The 15735-nt window shown below is 42.2% G+C and overlaps 1 long non-coding RNA gene across 1 annotated transcript; it reads right to left on the bottom strand.

Annotated features, from left to right (window-relative positions):
- Positions 1 to 7854: 7854 nt before the first annotated feature.
- On the bottom strand, positions 7855 to 10428 carry LOC147002545 (uncharacterized). The gene is made up of 2 exons (XR_015048700.1): positions 9270 to 10428; positions 7855 to 8679 (listed from the first exon to the last, which is right to left on the bottom strand). It is a non-coding gene; the product is annotated as an uncharacterized LOC147002545 (long non-coding RNA).
- Positions 10429 to 15735: the final 5307 nt, after the last annotated feature.

Below are 15735 nucleotides of genomic sequence, written 5' to 3'. Positions count from 1 at the left end.
TCTCTCTCTCTCTCTCTCTCTCTCTCTCTCTCTCTCTCTCTCTCCTTCCCTTCCACTCCTCCCTACCTCCCTTCCCCCTTCCCTTCCTCCCTCTCTTCCTCCATCCAAACTATGAATTTGAATATCGTTTCTCCAAAGTTAGCTCTGAAGATAAGTTGAATTGGAATTACAAATGTTTGGCAGTAACCTGCAGAATGAACTTGCCCTTCCAAATAAACCAATGACAATAAATGAAACATTACTTAAATAAGTGAATTGAATTATGAAAGATTTATGCAAATTTACCCCAGTAAAGAGTAAATATCCAACAGTATAACCTGATAGATACACAATGTCATCTTCTTTAATCAGGAATTAAAAAATTTTTTCCCTTATTCTCAGTCCATATATACACTACAAAATAAATGATCCAAGAAATGAGAAAATAAAGACTGGTTTTCAGTTTGTTAATTGATTGCATGTGAGTGACTGTGTGTGTGTGTGTGTGTGTGTGTGTATGTTTGTCTAATAGTAAAACATTAGTGAGTGCCCAGAGAGTTAAGGATAAAAGGATATGTATGACAGGAGGGACCAAGGCAGAGACTTGGCTGGGATGGGAAGCAGGCTTTGCATCTAAAAGCATGACAGGGTAAGTTTGTGTGTGTGTGTGTGTGTGTGTGTGTGTGTGTGTGTGTGTGTGTGTGTGTGTTTGTATACATGAGTGAAAACTGGAGGTTGACTTTGACTACTTCTTTTATCACTTTTTACCTTATATTTTTGAGACTAGATATGTCAGTGAGCCTGGAGCTCACTATTTAGCTAGACCTGTTAAATAACAGGCCTCAGGATCTTCCTGGTTTTGCCCCTCTGGACATAGCCTCCCATCATACACACATTGGACATACACTGAAGTGCTTGGCTTTTATGTATAGGAGATTTTGGGGATTCAAACTCAGGACCTCATATTTTCACAATAAGCACTCCACCCATGGGTCCATCTCTCCAGTCCTTGACTTCACTTCACTTATTTATTACCTATTCTTTCTTTCTTTTTATCTATCTATCTATCTATCTATCTATCTATCTATCTATCTATCTATGACCTAGTCATTTTCATCTGGGAGCAGGTATCAGAAAAACTGGAGAATTTTTTAAAACCCAATTTGCTGAGTCCTAGTCTAGGGTTTCTTACTTATTGGGTTTAGAACAGATTATTTGTACTAAGTTCACATGTGATGCTAATTCTGCCAGCCCCAGATCTCACTCTGAGACCCACTGTTAACAGGCTTCTCACATCAACTCAAAGCAGGAATCACTAGAAACTGGGGTATTTTGGTACAGAGATAGATGTGGATAGATCCACATTGCCTCTCTGTTCATTCCTCTACTCATTGAATCTGCTCCATCTGAAATTCAATCTCTTACTGTGCATCTTTCTCCCTATAGTGAATACTCTTACCCAAAGGCCTTCCTGAAGTGCCTGAGTAATTAGTGCCTTGACATTTTACCTTTTCCAAGTTTCTGGGGAGACCACTTTAGTTTACATTCTATAATATGGACAGACTGTTTTTACTTGTACTTAATAGTCTCCTATATTTTGTGCTATTTATGTCTATTTGAGCTTCATACTTTTAGCATGATTGCAAACAACCTCTGAAGAGGGAGTAAGAAAAATCTTGCAAAGATGACTTTATAGATAAAGGCTAATGGGTATATTTCTTGAAATTCTAGTTCAAGGACTCTGAATTTTTTTTTTAAAAAATGCTTGTATGCTATTAAAGGACAGATACTGACAATATTTAATTTTATTTCTACAGTGTATAATGGCTTCATATAGTTAGACATAGTCTTAGTTTAAAAATGTATTGATAATTCTCATCCTAGCAATGTAATTCCCAACCTGTACATTGTCTTTAGAAGGAAAGATATGATATATACAGATAGTACAGTTCTGAGTCTAGACTTTTTAGGGGTAGTAGGAAGTCTGTCATGGCTGGAGTGGAACTGAAAGAAACTCACTAAGGAGATTCATTAGTTTCTACACTATAGAAATGTACTTTGGCATTATTTTGTGTGTCATTCAACTGCTCCATTGTCTGTATGAACTGAATGACCATTTTAAGTCATTGTTATAGTATAACATTTTTGTATCAGGCTACTATGCTTTTTTCCTCTTCAAATTTGTGATGAATTAGAACCATGTTTTTTCTTTTGTTTTGTTTTATGAAATGTTATTGTAATATGTCCAACTAATTCCCATGAAGCAATTTGAAAAACAAAAATTTATTATCATTGTCAGAAGTCATTTTAACACTAGGAGCTCAGGAAACTCTGGAGGTAAGATGTAGCAATGTATTAATTTTCTCTTTCTTTATACAACCACATGGTCATCATGTTGGATTGTACTAGCCAGTATTGATTTTACTACATGACTTTTCCTGGGGAGACATAAAGAAATGTTTATCCACTACAGATAGGAATTCTGAAAGGAGAATTCTACCCAAGTTCAACTTAGTGAGCCAATGATTTTATTGGAGTTAGTTATATAACTCACAAGCAGCTATAGTAGCAATAAGTTCCCTAGGCATCCTGCAGACAATGATATCATGGAAAAATCCCACCCACAATAAGGTATACAACTGAAGAATCATATCTGAGGCAATTGTTTACCTCATACAAAGTGGAAGAGGATCTTTTGGGATCTTGTGAGGATCTCTTGACTGTCTAATCATTAGTCTCCTGATCCTGTTTCACTTCTTCCCAGGCAATGTTAACAGTTCTGATTTTGTTAAGGTCTCATTCAGGTCCTTACAGATGCTTTTCTTCAAGACAGTGGTGCTCATTTTCACTCAGAAGAAAAAAGCTATCCTCCAGACTTAAATCTGGACTCTCCTGTGGAACTTGAAAAAAAGGGCAGGGGGTTGAAATACATGCAATTAAATGTAGACATCCATGTGTTTTTTACACTCCCCACAGATTGTTGATTTGCCTTGGTATACATAACTAATCATGTACAGACTTTTCTCCTGCTCTTATTGCACTTTACATGGTTGATGATTTGCTGAGCCACTTATGAACTCCAAGTTTTCTCTATGCATGTAACTGCTAGAGAATTTTCTACATGAAAGACTTCAACTATATTGAAACAAACATCAGCCACATCATAGGATACAGGTTCCTTGGACCTTAGTCAATACAGAGGAGTTGTTCTTGGAGGAAAAAAAACTTTTACTTCTCCCCAGCCCTGGGATGTGTATTAATCTAATCAACCGAATTTGTGTTAAACATGAACTGCATGCTAAGCCCAATGAGTCACACCTCTGCCCTCTTCTAGGTCCTTAAAATGTCAATCTCATACAACAGGTCTCTCTAAAAGAAGTGGGTAACTGTTAGCTAGGAGAGTCAACAGGGAGAGAGAGTGAGTCAAGCTAAAGTACAAAAAGGAACAACTGCACAGGGGGACCTCCTCCAGGGTCTCAGTGCCATCACTGGTAGGTCAGCCAAGCAGTCCTTACTTTCAGTTATTGTCCTTATTCAGAAAGTAGGTAGAGGACAAAGAACTGAAAGCATATGTAGTGGTTTGAATATGCTTAGCTCTTGGAAAGGGACTCTATTTGGAGGTGTGGCCTTGTCAGAAAAAGTGTGTCACTGCATTGGAGAGTTTTGAGGTCCTATGCACAAGCTCTGCCCAGTGCAGAAGAGAGTGGCCTGGTTGCCTTCAGATCAAGATGTAAAATTCTTGGTTCCTCCAAAAGCTTGTCTGCCTGGATGATGCATTGCTTTCTATCATAATAATGGACTGAATTTCTGAAACTGTAAGACAGCCCCAGTGAATGTTTGCCTTTATAAAAGTTGCCTAGGTCATGGTGTCTCTTCACAGCAATACAACTTTAACTAAGACAGCATACCTAGCTATATAAAAACAAAGAACTACATAGAAAGATGTATAATGAGGTTAATGAATTATTTGCATTGTTTATTGAAACTAGAATTATTGAAAACATATAGAGTTGTGTGTATGTCCAGAAATAATTGGAGATTATACATGTAAAAAGTTGTGTTCCTCCCCATTCTCTTTCACACACACACACACACACACACACACACACACACACACACACACACACACACACACGTGTGTGTGTATGTAAGGTACATAAAGAAAATATTCAAACAGTATAGAGAAGAACACTTCCTGGGTTCAGGTGTTGGGTGATGCAGGGCATGATGATCTGTCAAGTAAGCTGTCCTGTTTCATGGCTTTAAGTGGGCACTTGGCTGAACGCTTCACAGTCACTGTTATATTTATTCCTTAAATTGGCTTGCAAAACAGATATCCAGATGGGAGCAATTTGTCCCATTCTACAGTATAAGGGGCTTGCTTAGGCCACAAATGGTTGTAAGTAGAAAAGGAGGGATTTGAACCAAAGTCTAACCGTGAGCTTTACAGGTCTACTTCCAACCCAATCAATAAGACAATAGGAGTTTCATCTGCCACCAAATCACACATGCTTTATTCTTGTGGTACTTTAGAAGAAGCTCCTTGACTTGGAAATGTTTCAGAAATCCCATGCAGACTTCAAAGTACTATTCAAATTAGCCATTAGGAATTTAAAAATTTGGAAATGAGAAGCCCAATCTTTTCTTTTCTTTTCTTTTCTTTTCTTTTCTTTTCTTTTCTTTTCTTTTCTTTTCTTTTCTTTTCTTTTCTTTTCTTTTCTTTCTTTCTTTCTGTGGTCTCCCTTTCCCCATCTGCTTGAACCTGCTTGCTCAAGGGTGGAGCTTCCTGCTCATTCGTCCTGCCACGCCTACTGCTGGACCCTGTCGCTTTGTTGCCTGGAGGCACACACGTGTTCCTCCTGCTACTGGACCCTGAGTTACTTGGCGGGAAATCGGTTCCCTCCCCCTTCCTTTATAACTGAGTGTCTGGAAATAGTAAAATTGAGCTTTGATCAGAATCTTGTCTTAGCTTCATTCCCTTCTCTCGCCGCCTAGCCCCTCTTCTCTTCCAGGTTTCCAAAATGCCTTTCCAGGCTAGAACCCAGGCTGTGATCTGCTGGCCAGACACAACATTTGGTGAACCAACGCGGGACTGAGAAACGGCAAAGGATTTTTGGAAGAGACACTGCTGGTTTGGAGCTCCATGGAATAATTAAAGGATAAAGGAAATTCATACTGGAGAAGGTATGGGCTAAGCTGAGACAGCGTTAAGCCCGAGCGCTGGTTCACTTAGGTTCAGCAGTGAAGCTTAAGAGGAGCTAGGCACAGGCGGTAGGCCATGGCTCGAAAAAGCTACATTGTTAGGTATGAGAAAGGAAAGGGTTTATTAAAAGGAAATTAATACAGGCGGATTGCCGCAGTTATAAAAACTGCATCATGAGGGAGGAAATTGTCCCAAATAGCAGGAGTACTCTGCCCCCATTTTGTGTCTTGTTTAATGTCTGGTGCACCAATCTGTTCTCGTGTTCAATTCATGTATGTTCGTGTCCAGTCTGTATGAATGAATGTTCTATGTTTTATGTTGGATAATAAAGATGGTATAAAAAACTTTATCTGCTAAGCCAAGAGCTGCCACGTGTTTCAGCCAAGAACCAGACACGTGGCAGGAGGGACCCTGATGGAAAAAATGTTCGTTTTAAGAAAAAGCAGCGAGTGCACAGCCTCTTAGTTTCGAATTTGATAAATGGTTCATAATTAATGTGTTTGACAATGGTAAAGTGCTTTTGTATTCTATGATTGTAGCTACAAAAATTAATATTCTCTGATTGGTCTAAAATTAACTGCTTCATTTGGTTCTTTTTTTATTGAAAATGTGCTCTGCATGTTTTCACATTCAGCTCACAAGTTGTTGGTTAAGATTAATAATTGTTACATTGCTACAGATGGTTAATGTTAAATTTGATAACTCAAGTTTAGAGTCCTTCCGACACGTGGCCTAAGGCAGCCCTAGAGGCTGGGTCTCTAAAGATATTTCTAGTTTAGATAATGATTAATGTGGTTCCTATCCTAAATAGTAAAATTTAAGATAAGATTTAAAGCAATGCCTCTTTATTAAAGCGTTAAAGCTTGCTTTAATAGGTATTCATAGGTATTAATTGACATCCAAACTTCGTAATATGATAGTAATGCTTCTAATATTGATTTTAAAGGTGATAAATTGTTTTAAACTTAGTTTTTGCTTTCCCAAAGTTATAGGTATTATCCTAACCTTGCACAAGAAACTTAAAAATTATGGTTAAAACTGCCATTGTTCCATTGACTGCAGCTTGCAGTTTGATTGCAAATTTAAGATTGATGCTCAGATTAAAAAGTATTTTACCTTTGAGTCAATTCAGGGCTCTGGGCAGCCCCAGAGGGGCTTGTGGACTTTCTTTTGTTTTGCAAACAATGCCTAAAAAAAGTTTTTCGCTGTGTTCAAGAAAATTTCTTTTTAACAGTGTTACAGATCTATTCAGATGTTTAAAATAATGCTTAAATTCAAAGATTTTTGCTTCTAGTAAACTGGTAATCACTAGAAAATTTTGCCTCTACGTATGGCTAATATAGCTCTACATTATGTAAGAAAAATTTTTATTGTTTCTGCTTCTTTACAAGAAGCCAAAAGTTTTAATCTTTCAGTATATATTGTTTCCTAAGTGGAAAGTATTTTATTAACTAATGTTTCTCAAGAGAAGTTTACCTTAAATCCTTGCTCTCACCCAAAAGATTCAGACAGTATCCTTTTATTACTTAGTGTTTTAGTTTACTACAAAAGGTTTTTACAAAAAATAAAGAAAGCTTTTATAATTGTTGTTAATTGGTAATTAAAAATTAGTTGTGCCCAAGACAATTCTTTGGCCAGAAAAAACATTATTGTAAAGTCATTTTTCTCATCCTCCCAGCCAATCGTTGGCCCACGTGGGCCCAACTAGCTGCTGTGGGCGAAGTCTTAAGACACACAGTTGCCCCTATTCCCAGCACAAATAATCTGGTTGTGTGCTGTAGATGGTGTTTTAAAATGCTGAACAATCAAACCTTAATTTATATATTAATAGTCAATGCTATATCTCTGAGCTCATAATTACTTAAAATTGTTCGTCCCTCAGATACTATTAATTCTCAAATTTACAATTGCTTATACATATTTCTAGTTAATAAATAAATAAATTATGCACGTGTGACTCTTAATAACTTTTCAAGCTTTCTAGTTACAACCGTTCCTTAAGAAAAATAATTGAAAGTACAATTAGTCACTGCCCCTTTACAGCCAAATATTTAAAATGTTTTGTCCAAAAAGTTATTAATTCAAAAGGTTAGATATTGTAAAATTTTAAACTTTAATCTCTTAAAAGACAAAAGAGAGAAATTGTATCCCAATATATACTATTTAGTGCATTTCCATGCACACTATTTAAAACTTACCTTTATTTTCAAAATTTGAGATTAAAATGTCAAATTTAATAAATGTTTTTTAGTATCTTAAAAGGATCTACTTATTGGCTTATAGATTGATCCTAAAACAGCTACCTTATTAGAAAAGGAAAAAACAGGTTCTTTCCACAGAACGCTACAGAAGCTTATTAGTAATTCGTGTGCTGAGCTGACAGGTAAGTTAACTCAGTGTCCTGATTAAAAGGACTAAAAGATTAAATTCATGTTTTAGATCCATCCTTGCTTGTCATTTTTCCAGTTTAGACTAGCTTCTAGCCTTTTAACTTTATGGCAATAGTACATCAGAGACTGTATATTCAGACTTAGTAAAATTAGTCATTTAATAGAGTCATAATGATTTTTCACTTTTCTTCAGTGTGACTGAAAGACTCCAAAACTCCCAAAGGGAGACACCCACTCAAGCCTCGGGACAGCCGCGCACCCAAGAAGACACTGAGACCGAACTTAAGATGTATAGAGAGTAAGATTTAATACAGCAATGACAAGAAAGCACATAAAAAGCACATATACCAGATATCTGGGGTCGAAACTCATGCAGCCAGCAAGGTGCAGAGGAGATTCGGCCATTGGCCCAAACTTTTCACAGGCTTTTATAGGAAATAGCCAGGGGAAAAGTACAAGTTTTACGTCACCAAGGTGTTCTGCCAAGGGGCTTTACATAACCAAGGGGTCGTGTCCTATATTTTGGCAATGTACTCGATCTATTGGAACATTCTGGGGTAGTACCAGGAGGCCCCTATCTCAAAAATGTTCTTGGCATAGTCTTCAGTTAGGAGGGGTTGGACTAGGTTTGTTCCAGGAGACCCCTTATCTAAAAAATGTTCCTGGAGCTGTTTCCAATTGGGAGGGGGTACCTTGGGGTAAAAAGTTCAGGAGTGCTCCGGGAACAGTCTCTGGATGGGAGGGGTAAGAGAGTTCAGGAAAAGTTCAGGTGTTCAGTAATTTTCCTCTTTCATTCCCCCCTTCTTTTAGTGAATAATTCTAATCTTAGAATTTCAGATACTGCATTTACTCTATTTTAACATGGGAACAAAAACAGAACAAGAAGCATTAGTAAACAGAACTAGGCAGGGGCCTTTTGAGCGAGGCTTGAGGGTCTGGGCATGATGTAGGTGCATGTAGATCAGATCTCTGGCTGGAACTGGTGAGATGTCCATGGGGTACCCAGCTCATTCACTGTCTCGGCTGTTGGGATCCCTGGCGCGATGTCGTCCGCGTACTCAGTCCAATCCTTTTCAGTTGTGACCAGACCACCTGCAAGCCTTTTAACTTAGCATACAGATCATTATTATAACAACATAGGTGTAAACACATCATTTGAGACTATGATGGGCATAGGAGTTTCATAAAGGATCTTAAACAGAGTAAAACTGAATCAAGAAATAGGGCATAGGGAAGGAACACCAAGTCCATGCCAGTCTCCACGATTAATTTTGTCAAGGTCTGTCTTAAAGTTTTAAACTAATTTTTATCTATCCTGAGCTCTGAGGTCTATACACACAATGTAATTTTTGACCTCTGAATACTTGGCCACACCCTGACTTACCTGGGCAACATTATCTGACACTATTGCTTTTGGCACTCTTGGAAAAATTTTTTTTAATAATCTTCTTGATGACTATGTGAGCAGTCTCATTTATCTATATTGAGAACGTCTTTTTCTGCAGATGTCAACAGCTTTCTTTGTTTGTATTGTTCCATACAGTGGCAAAAGCATACCTGATGTCAGTGTCATTTATAAAGCTTGTATCAAAACCACAAATTCAGCTTTCTGGGCTGAAGTCTCTTTAGGGAGGCTGCTGGCCTAGATCACCTGCTTTTTGTCCACTGCTGCACTGCTGTCCCCGCCTTCCGCTTACCTTTAACCATGAGGCTACTGCCATCCGTGTACCAGTTCAGCATATAGGGTAAAAGGCTTAGTCAGATCTGGCAAAGCCAGAGCGGGGGCTGCAAGCAGGGCTGCCTTTATGCTGTCAAAGGCTTTTTGGTGTTCCTCAGTCCAGGTGAATGGGACTTTTTCTTTAGTCCAGAGTCTGCAAAAGCCCACCGTCCCCAGAAACTCACGTACTTGGCACGGGGTGGTGGGGGTTGGGATCAGCATCACAGTCTTTTTCTTGGCTTCGGTGAGCCACCGCTTTGCGACTTAGCTGAGCTTTCTTAGCCGATACCCGGTACCCCAACTCACCCGGCTCATTCAGGAGCTTCTAGGAGGGCCAGAATTCTTCTTTGTTTTGATGTCTCTGCCTTCAGCCAACCGCAGGGCTTGGGTTAGCGCCAAGAGTTCAGCCTTCTGAGCCAAAGTTCCTTCTGCCAGAATGTCAGTGATGAGTAGGTGAAGACTCAGCAGGTTAGCAGGGGAAGCGAAGGTCACTTGTTCTGTCAACAAAAAGCTCTAATAATGTGTCCATCAGTCAGGGAAACAACTGAATCATGTGTCCCTGACCAAAAGCCATCATGTGCAGACAAGCAGGCCATCCCTCAGTCACCAGGTCTAATTTTTCAAGTGCCACTGGTCTTTTAGGGTCCCAATTTCTGAGTAAGAACCTCTTTGGCAATACTTTTGTTCTCAGTCACATTTAGGAGTCCCAAAGTTGGGGACAACATTAGGGCAGTCTCAATAGCATCTAAGGCCATCCAAGGTTGTTCTTTATTTCTTATACGAGGGGCTGTTTATCTTTTTAATGCAGCAAAACCTGGAATCCACAGTTTGCAAAGACCTGTAGTGTCCAGGGACCTTTTAAACTTGCTTTGCATTGGTCAGTGGAGGAATATGAAAACACAGTCTCTTTTTAGCTGCTTCAACAGGTAGACCACCGGTCTCTTTTAAGGACTCAGCTTCTGTGTTAGCACCCCTTCTGCTATCTCTTTATTTTTAGCCACGAACAGGTGAAGGGTTTGGTCATGAGGGGGGCTCTTCTTCTTTTTGTTAGGGAAGACTTTAATCTTTAGCCAAAGGCTTGCTTTTGTTGCCAGGTACTAGGTTTTCTAGTCTCCCTGACTTTTGTGACCAGCATTTCATTTCTCTTATCTTTTTTAGAAAATTTTCTGGCTCCTTATTTCTTTACAGATCATCTCTAAGTGCTAGTATTATTAGCAAGTGTCACTTTGCTAAGTTCTAGTCTTTGTCAGTTATCTTTCTTTACTCCTGTTTTTAACTGCAATGGAGATCTCATATAATGTCTTTCTTTCTATCTATATATATCTCTTTCTTGTCTTTGCTTACTTTGAATGTTATCTAATTATTACATCTATATTCTGTCACTTAACTTTTTTAATAGTTTACCTCTTTTTACTGTTAACCTATTTCTTTTGAGTCTGCTGAAGCTTTGCTCTCAGTTCTTCTTTTTTCAGACCTCTATCCTTTTCTTAACTTCTATAACTTTTTATTACCTATTACCTAGGTCAGATTGATGGGACACTTACTAGTCCCACAGACATGAGACCTTTATCTGAGCCTGGCAGTTAGACCCGCAGGTGTTCCTTACCTTGGACAGAAGAAGCCCCAAGTGAGTGGTCTCCCTCACCGGAGCTTAGAACAAACTCACACAGCTCAGGGCAGTGCCTGAGAAGAGAAAACACATGGGGCAGAGAAGGGAGTGTAGCTCTTACATCTGGCTGCACACTGTTATCTCAAAATGAACACAATTTTTTCTGTTAACAGTTAACAAGAGACAGGATACAGGGGACAGGGAAATGAGAAGCAACCAGGGAACCTTGTGGCGTCCTCAGATCAGACGCGGCAACCCGCTGAACTCAAGCATACTAGTCAGCGGAGGGAAAGAAACTAACCAGGATTTTCTCAGTAACGGCGAATGGACAGGGAGGAGCCAAGCGCCGAGTCTCCCGCGCCACGGCGCGGGAAATGTGGGAGTGGCAAACAAACACTGGCAGGGAGGGGGAATTTAACCACTTGTTTTTCCGCATGGCTTGGAGGCGGCGGCGGGCCCGGCGGAGCGCAGACAGCAGCCTCCTCCTGCGAAACGGCCCCGCCGCCGGTCGGGGCGGCAGCGGCTGCGGTGGGGGCAGCAGCGGCGGCGGCGCGGGTGGCGGACACAAGGGAGGGAGTGTGGGCGGGCACCTGTGCGCAGACCCCGGGAGGAGCCAAATGAGGGGCAATTTAACCACTTGTTTTCCGGCATGGCTTGAGCCCCCGGAGGCGGCGGCGTCCGCCACCCCACACACAGGCATCCACGGAGCTCTCTTGGCCGGAGGCAACGGCGGCCTCCCGGCCTCCCGAGCTTTTGGAAACGCAAGGCGCCAACGCGGCAGGGCGGGGGACAACGACTACACTTCTCTGTGTGCCCCGCGGTGGGCGCGCAGACACAAGGAAGTGCGGGCAGACTCCAGGGGGAAGCCAAAGGAGGGACGGCGGCCGCAGTCGGCCCCTCCCCAGCTGTGGCAAGCTTCACGGCCACTCCAGGGCGCCAGGCGGAACCGGCAGGCCGCCGCACTCGCCACCAGCATAACTGCGCCGCCAAAGCCGGCTCTGCATCTAGGTTCTCTTTTGAACAGCCTGGGGCTCCCCAGCCGAGTGCGGACCGTGCGCTGCCTTTGTCGGCCGGTGGCAGCTGGTCTCGCCCCACGATGGCCCCGCAGCAAGGCCGGCCGGCACTGCCTGCCCGCTGCGAGCCGCTGGCACTGCCTCGCCGAGAGCGCGGCGGGCAAGACCGGCCTGATGGTTCTTTTTTCCTTTTTCCTTTTTTTTTTAAAACCATTGCTGACAAATTCTGTCCTGACGTCAGTCCAAGTCTACAGTCGACAAAGGGTTAACACACACACACACACACACACACACACACACACACAGTCTTGTCACGTGACCAAAACACAACCAGCCAAACGCCACTTTCTGACGGGGTCGGATTCCACATTGACTCTTTTTCCTGATAGGGGTGGGATTCCACATCCACTCCCGCTCTGGCAGAGAGAACACTCTCTCTCTCTCCTTCACTCTGCCAGGCAACAGCCAGGTCTTTTTGACTGTTCTGTACCCTGGGCACTCCTTCCAGGGTCTCCCTTGGAACATCTTTTTTGGGGTGCAGACTGTGAGGCCATAGACAGTCGTCCTCTCACAGCCACTAGGGTCCTTACGGTCCACAGTGGCAGCTGCCAGAATAAACCCACAATCTCAGAATACACAAATGCAGCAGTTCCACACCTACACACCCAGCAGATTGTCCCATTTCTAGAATAATAGCAAACACAACAAGAGCAGACACAAGACTTGAGACAAAAAGAAAAAACCAAAGCACGAGGTGGGACTCGAACCCACGATCTCGCAACCCGAGGCACGAGGTGGGACTCGAACCCACGATCTCGCAACCTGCCAGAGGGGTCCACTAAGCGTCCTTAGTCCTCCCCTTGTCCTCCTGGGACGTCTCCCAGGGCGCACAGACGGTGGACACCTGGACACGTCTGTCTATCCACACCCTGCGCTCCTACCCGGAGCGCGGTCTCACTGTGCACATTGCACACTGAGCGTCTGCAAAACTGAAACTGCGATCGCACCAGATACAGAATAGCCTACCTGGCCTCTCAGAAACTAACAGAACACAGACACCAGACCAAAGCAGAACAGTAAATCTTACTTCTGAGTGGGTCCAGGACTTCTGGGTAGTCGCGCTGATTCCCGGCCAATGCACCAAATGAAAGACTCCAAAACTCCCAAAGGGAGACACCCACTCAAGCCTCGGGACAGCCGCGCACCCAAGAAGACACTGAGACCGAACTTAAGATGTATAGAGAGTAAGATTTAATACAGCAATGACAAGAAAGCACATAAAAAGCACATATACCAGATATCTGGGGTCGAAACTCATGCAGCCAGCAAGGTGCAGAGGAGATTCGGCCATTGGCCCAAACTTTTCACAGGCTTTTATAGGAAATAGCCAGGGGAAAAGTACAAGTTTTACGTCACCAAGGTGTTCTGCCAAGGGGCTTTACATAACCAAGGGGTCGTGTCCTATATTTTGGCAATGTACTCGATCTATTGGAACATTCTGGGGTAGTACCAGGAGGCCCCTATCTCAAAAATGTTCTTGGCATAGTCTTCAGTTAGGAGGGGTTGGACTAGGTTTGTTCCAGGAGACCCCTTATCTAAAAAATGTTCCTGGAGCTGTTTCCAATTGGGAGGGGGTACCTTGGGGTAAAAAGTTCAGGAGTGCTCCGGGAACAGTCTCTGGATGGGAGGGGTAAGAGAGTTCAGGAAAAGTTCAGGTGTTCAGTAATTTTCCTCTTTCATGACCAGCCATTCTAACTCAATCTTAGACTGGTCTAATATTCAGTCCAATTATTAGAGATTCCTATATTCTAAATTACCTAGCAAAGTTAATTCAGAGCATATCCCCCAAGGTCACCAAAGGCTCATCTTGCCTTCACCTTATTTGTCCTAAACTTTTTGCAAACTGATATTAAAGGTCAGTCTGCAACAGATCGCCATTGGCATCCAGTTACTTCTAATTCTTATTGATTAATAAATTGGAAAAACCCCCTAACTACGAATAAAAGGATCCGGTTCTAATCTGGGGAAAGGGCTCGGTTTGTGTTTTTTCGAGAGATTAATTAGTCAGATGAACACACATTCCAAATCTTCTTATAAGTATCACCTTGAGGACTAAAATTCCTCTTTTGCTTAAAATTCAGCTGGAAACTGAAGCTCCTAAAAAAGCTGTTTTCCTGCTACTCTCTGAGCCAGCTCCCCCAGCAGAGGCCGGAGAATAGCTTTAGCTTTAAATTTTGCAACTGAATAAAGTACCTTGACTTCTCCAAAAAGAAAATTTGCATTGCTACTCTCTCATTGTCTAGATCTCTTTTTTTCAAGTAGGTCAATCTACGTTCTCCAGCCGGACCTGCAGGCATGCCTTCTCCTCCCCTAAGAGCAAACAGGTGGTACTGCTAATCTCCCTTCCAAGGACATTCCAGCCCGTGGCTTTCAGTCTGAGATAGGATTTAGATTTACCAAGAGAACTAGGGAACTAGAAATTTCAAATATTTACAGAGATTAGTTCTTATTTTAATAGACGGGCTTAGTCCCATAGCTGGCCTCTGGCTTTTCACCCTTGCTGTTACTGCAAGGTGTCCTTAGTTCCTCAGGCTAGAGAATAACAGGGATGAGGAGAAAAGACTTCCAGCTCCTATTTTAACCACAATTAGTGGTGTTAATAATGACATAATTCTTGTCTAGGCCTTGCTAAATCTGAGGTTGACAAGTCTCCACTAGAGACCACGCAGGACTCAGACCTGCGCTACTGATTCGTGATCAGACGAATACAGTATGGGTACCGCTTGGTGCAGGAGATTACTGCGGCGGAAGGTCCAGCTTGACCGTTTCTGAGTTCCCTGTGCGACACACCTGATTTAAAAGAGGTTGGTATCTGACTCCAGCTAAAAACCAAAAATACCTAAGGCTCTGCCTCCCCTCCCCAAAAGATACCAAGAGCCACAGATGTGGGTTGTTATAACGCCCACGGGAGGAATCAGGTCAATGTCCATCCAAGTCAAGGTTAAAGGCCCACTCATCTACGGATGAGAAAATCATTTGATCACCTCAATTAAGCGTTGCCTATTTTAACTTAATTATTAGGGGGGAGAGAGGTTGGAGACCTTACTGTCGAAAGGGCAAGCCCTTCACTACCTCCCACCCAAATAAAAAAGCCAACTGGCCTTGTACTAAAGAGCTGGTCTTACCCCTTCTCCCTGTTTCCTTGCCTGTCATCCAAAATTGCGGAGGAATATCAACTCAGTGCTATTCTAAATTTGTTGAGTCAAACTTAGCCAGGGTTCCAACGCCCTACTTAAAATGCAACCAGGAAGTTACCTATTCAGCACTAATTAGCATTATAAAGTCAGAGCCTATTCTGTTAGTGGTTTACTAGGATAATAAGGACAGTCTTAGCCAGATACAGTTTATCATTAGAAAAGTTAGGGAATCCCACAGAAACAGGTTTTTTCTTTAGCCCTAAGAACTCAGACAGAACTATTGCACATAGATAATTTTTCTGCCTCAGGCCAGCCTTTTCTTTCTTTATTTTTTTTGTTAACTAATGGGAGGATATGTGGTCTCCCTTTCCCCATCTGCTTGAACCTGCTTGCTCAAGGGTGGAGCTTCCTGCTCATTCGTCCTGCCACGCCTACTGCTGGACCCTGTCGCTTTGTTGCCTGGAGGCACACACATGTTCCTCCTGCTACTGGACCCTGAGTTACTTGGCGGGAAATCGGGTTCCCTCCCCCTTCCTTTATAACTGAGTGTTTGGAAATAGTAAAATTGAGCTTTGATCAGAATCTTGTCTTAGCTTCATTCCCTTCTCTCGCCGCCTAGCCCCTCTT

The sequence above is a fragment of the Mus caroli genome, unplaced genomic scaffold (assembly GCF_978045245.1).
Source record: "Mus caroli unplaced genomic scaffold, Mus_caroli_1 scaffold_10, whole genome shotgun sequence".
In the NCBI taxonomy this organism is placed as follows: Eukaryota; Metazoa; Chordata; class Mammalia; order Rodentia; family Muridae; genus Mus; species Mus caroli.
The sequence above is the reverse complement of the archived record's forward strand: the minus strand, read 5'-3'. Positions and strand labels throughout refer to the sequence as shown.